Consider the following 4,892-nt stretch of genomic DNA (forward strand, 5'->3'; position numbering starts at 1 on the left):
TTTGTTAGCACTTTTATGAGTTCATCAGTTTTTCATTAGAGTTCTGAAAATGCTTATTCATTCAGTTCAGAATATATATATTTTTTAACTGAGCATTTACTATGGCAAGCACTGAGAAAATGGCTCTGGAAAACAGCCATGAGCAAAACACCTAGACCCCTCCTTCATGGAGTTTACAGAGCAGCGTTGAGCATAAAGTTAGGGTTTTAAATGCACACACTTTGGAGTTGAAAAGAGCTGAGTTGTCTTACTATGCATGAGATTGTAGGCCAATTAAATTCTCTGTGACTCATTTTGCTGATGTGTAAAATGGGGACAGTAATACCCAACTCAATGGTCTGTTATGAGGTTTAAACGAGATGTGCGTAAGTGCTGGGTGTGTGTCAGCATCTACTATTAGTGTTTGTGGTGGTATTATTGTAACACATATTTCGGCACCAAAAACGATAATGCTGACATTACTGTGCTTTGCTGTTTTCAAATTGTTTCACTTGTGTCTGTTTCATTTCATCAACAATATCATAAGCCTCTTGAGGGCATGACAGCACTAAGCGTATGGTAAGTATTCAACAAATAGCTGTTGATTTTAGGTTGCAGGAGAATGTGTAATTTTTCTGTAAAACCACTGAGGTTTCCATTTTAGCCAAGAGCAAAGGGGTGTCAGAGAATCTCCATGACTGAAATGCCGAATGCACCCGTTTGCTCAGCGAATAAGGCAGAGGGAAGGATCAAGTGAATTCCAATTGGGCTGTGACAGCCTCCTGTGACAGATAGCCTGCGGAGCAGAGGAGAACACAGCTGAATAAACCCAGGCATAGAGAGAAATGAGTGCAGCCATGGGGACGCCCGGTGGGATGAAAGATAGTGGGCCAGTGTAAGACTGGAGAGGAAACCTCATTACTTCCCAGAGAGAGGCAGGGGCTGCTCTTCAGGTGGAGTGGTGCTCAGGAAATTCCAGAACATAGTTGCATGAGAATCCAATGGAACAGCTACTGACTGGCAACCACCAACTCAGAGGGTGGGGAGGTAAGTGATCAATAAATGCATAACTGAGTGGAAGGATGCTTCTTTTCAACACCCACCCTCACCCCCTGCCATCTTCCACCTTAGAGAGCCAGGTTCCACTGGAGAGAAACCTGTGTGATACGGAAAGACTGGGAAATGTTTGTTTTCCTGGGAGATCCCACAGGTGCCTGGCAGATAGAAGGTGGCCAATAGATATTTACGCATGATTATTTGAATTCTAAGAATCAGAAATCTATAATGCAGTGCTATAAGGGGATTATCTAGGCCTGTGTCTTTGCTTTGTTGGGTGGAAAACTAGTCCAGAGAAGTCAAGTGACCTGCCCAAGGCCCCGCAGGTCCCGAAGTAGCTGGGAATCATAGATCAGATTGCCCACATCTGGGCTCATTGCTTGTTCTTTAGGCAAACCTGTGCGCAATTAGCAGCGTCTCTGTGTCTCGTGGCTGGAGCCTCAGCAGCACCTCGACCTTCATTCAAGCTAAGGTGGCTTCACCATGGTGCTTTCCTTTTCCCAAATTCTCCTCCAACCTGGATTACATAGCTGCTTTGCCTTGTTTCCTCCCCGCTCTGGTTCTAACCACACGTCTTTCAAAGTGTGAGAAACCTCAGTGATGAGCCAACATTCCTTCCTTCACCGAGCAGAAGCCTCGGTCCAGCTTAGCTCTTGTTATTAACACTGTCATTATCATTATTATTATTTGGGCACCAACTACTAGCTAGGCCCAGGCAGTGATAGGCCAACGACTGAGCTGGTCCCCCCTGCCCGGCACTTAGAGGCCCTCTGTCCCCTGGCAGACACTGCAGGCCTCCTGCAAGCCTCCCACAGCCAGGAACAGGAAGAAAATAAACGAGTTGATGCTGGCCTGAGATGAGTCATAAAGACTCAGACCACAGAGTCTGAAGGAAGGTGACTGGATCGTCTGGGCTTTGTGAGCAAACAACTCAGAGGCTGTAGGAAGATCACTCCCGGCCCCTTCTGGTGACAGAGTCCCTGCAGGTGATCTGCAGGGCCCAGGGTGAGCTGGGGCTCCTCAAACCGGCATTTTATTGCTGATTTTTAAAAACTGCCAGTCATTGCCAATCCCTGTTTTATATCTTTTAATTGTTTTTAAATTGTGTGTTCTTTGCCCTGAGGTGATTGGAACACCAAGGGCAGCACTTTATAAAATAAATAGATAATGTATTTGCTTTATTTGCTTCCCTGCAGGGTGGAGATGAAGCAAGCAGGAATGGGTGGGAGGAGACACAGAAGGAAGCCTTCTGAGGGTTTGCAGGGTGCAAGGCCTCCCTCTTGGCAGGACCTTCCTTCCCTTGTTCCCCCTAGAGTGCTACACTGGGCTTCTGAGCGCCAGCAGGAGCCAGAAAATTGGAGGTTGTCTGGAGTCATTTGGAAACGTCTATGGGCTTTGCTGCTGCCCACCAGCCAGACAGAGCCACCGTGAGAAGACGGAACGAAAGGGACTGTGTCCTTGTGGAGCCCCAGAGAACATAGGAGGGGAGAAGTAGGATTAAAAAGGAAAATCTAGACCAGCAATTCCACTCCTGGGTATAGATCTGGAAAAAACAAAAACACTGATTCAAAAAGATACACGGACCCCCATGTTCATAGCAACACTATTTACAATAGCTGAGCTATAGAAGCAAACTAAATGCCCATCAACAAACAAACGAATAAAGAAGATGTGGTATATATATGTACAATAGAATATTAGCCATAAAAAGAATGAAATTCTGCCATTTGCAGCAAAGTAGATGGACTTAGAGAATATTATGCTTAGTGAAATAAGTCAGACAAAGACCCCATGATATTACATATGTGGAATCTAAAAAATCTTGATAATACAAACAAATGAACATAGCAAAACAGAAGCAGACTCAGAGATATAGAAAAAAAACTAGTGGTTACCAGAGGGGAGAGAAAAGGGGAGAGGGACAAATTAGGGGTACGGGATTAAGAGAAACAAACTACTACGTATGAAATAGATACATAGATAGCAACGAGGATGTATTGTATAGCACAGGGAATTATAGCCATTAGCTTGTAATAACTTTTAATGGAGTATAATCTGTAAAAAATACTGAATCACTATGCTGTACACCTGAAACTAATATTGTAAATCAACTGTACTTCAATTTTTTAAAAAGAAAGAAAAAAAGAATAATCTAGAACATCTTCCCCAACTCCAACTGAAAGGCCAAAAGGCCAACCAGGAGTTGCTGACAGCCTCATTGTATTCCTTGCAAAGTGGCCAATTCAGCCTGGTGATTAAGAGGGAGAAAGAGTTCTTTGGGGGCTTCCCTGGTGGTGCAGTGGTTAAGAATCCGCCTGCCAATGAAGGGGACATGGGTTCGAGCCCTGGTCTGGGAAGATCCCACATGCTGCAGAGCAACTAAGCCCGTGCGCTACAACTACTGAGCCTGCACTCTAGAGCCTGCAAGCCACAACTACTGATGCCCGCACGCCTAGAGCCTGTGCTCCGCAACAAGAGAAGCCACCACAGTGAGAAGCCTGCTTGCCGCAACTAGAGAAAGCCCGCTTGCAGCAACGAAGACCCAAAACAGCCAAAAATAAAATAAATAAATTTATTTTAAAAAGAAAGAAAAAAAAAAAGGGTTCTTTGGTATCAGATCTGGATTCCAGTCCCCTGCTCTGTCTGCCACTTACTTGATGTGTCACTTTGGGCAAGTGGCTTCACTCTTCAGAGTTTTAGTTTATTCATCTTAGTTAATTAAATGGTGATAAAGAAGGCAAAAATACCTTACTCATGTAAATGTTGGGAAAAACAAAAGGAGATGGATAATCCAAGTAAAGTGCTTACTTTGCCCAATGCTGGGCACATGGCAAACAGTAAATATTAGTTATTATTGTTATTATGTATTTAGTGCTGTATTACACAATCATGGGAGAGGCAAAAAGAGCAGAAATAGTCACTGTCACTGAGAAATACGTTCTCCAACATCCCACCCTGTCTCTTCTCTGCCCACCAAATCTGATTTATGTTCAGAAGCTCCTCCAGGGAGTGAAAAGAGCCTGGATTTGTGCCCCAGCTCTGCTGCTCCCCAGCCCTACGCCTCTGCATACATCATCTAGCTTCCCTGAACCTCAGTTTCCTCTTCTGTAAAATGGAAATAGTGATAAAGATTCTGCCTACTTCATAAGGTTACCATGAGGTTCAAATGTGATTATGTGTGAATATGCCTCAAAAGTTGTAAAGTTCTGCAAAAATTAAAAGTTATGATCCTACCCAATCCTATAGGTTTCACTCAAGCCCCACCTTCTCCCACCTTTTCTATGAGTGAAATCCAACTCAAACTGTCTTAAGTGGGAAAAAAAGGATTTCCTTAGCTCCTGCAACTAAAAGCTTCTGAAGTAGCTGGCTCCAGGTTTCCAAAAGACAAGCTTTACAGAAATCTGGTTCTCTCCTTTTCTCAGCTCTGCTTTCCTCTATGTTGCCTTTACTCTCAGGCAAGCTCTTCCTGTGAGGTGGCAAAGACAGCCACAAGCTGCTCTGGGCTTGCAACTTATCAGCTCAGCAACCCAAATAGAAACCATACACCCCTTTCTTGAAAGTCCCAGCAAAAGTCCCAGAACTGAGTCTCAGGGGCCTGACCCAGGTCCTGTGCCTGTTTATGGCCCTTTCACCTGTGGCCAGGAGAATGGAATATGCTAACTGGCCAAGCCTGGGTCATGTGCCAGGAGATGAAGTCATTCCACCCCCAGCCACGTAAACAGAATGGGAGGAGGTGGTTCCTTAGAAGCAAGGCAGGGTGATGGTTCTAACAGAAGGGAGAAGGAGATTCTGGAAACACATGTCCACCACACACAGATTTTGCTCTTGTATTTTCTGGTACGACGTAGGAAAAAGAA

This window comes from Eschrichtius robustus, chromosome 1, assembly GCF_028021215.1.
Source record: "Eschrichtius robustus isolate mEscRob2 chromosome 1, mEscRob2.pri, whole genome shotgun sequence".
Lineage (NCBI taxonomy): Eukaryota > Metazoa > Chordata > Mammalia > Artiodactyla > Eschrichtiidae > Eschrichtius > Eschrichtius robustus.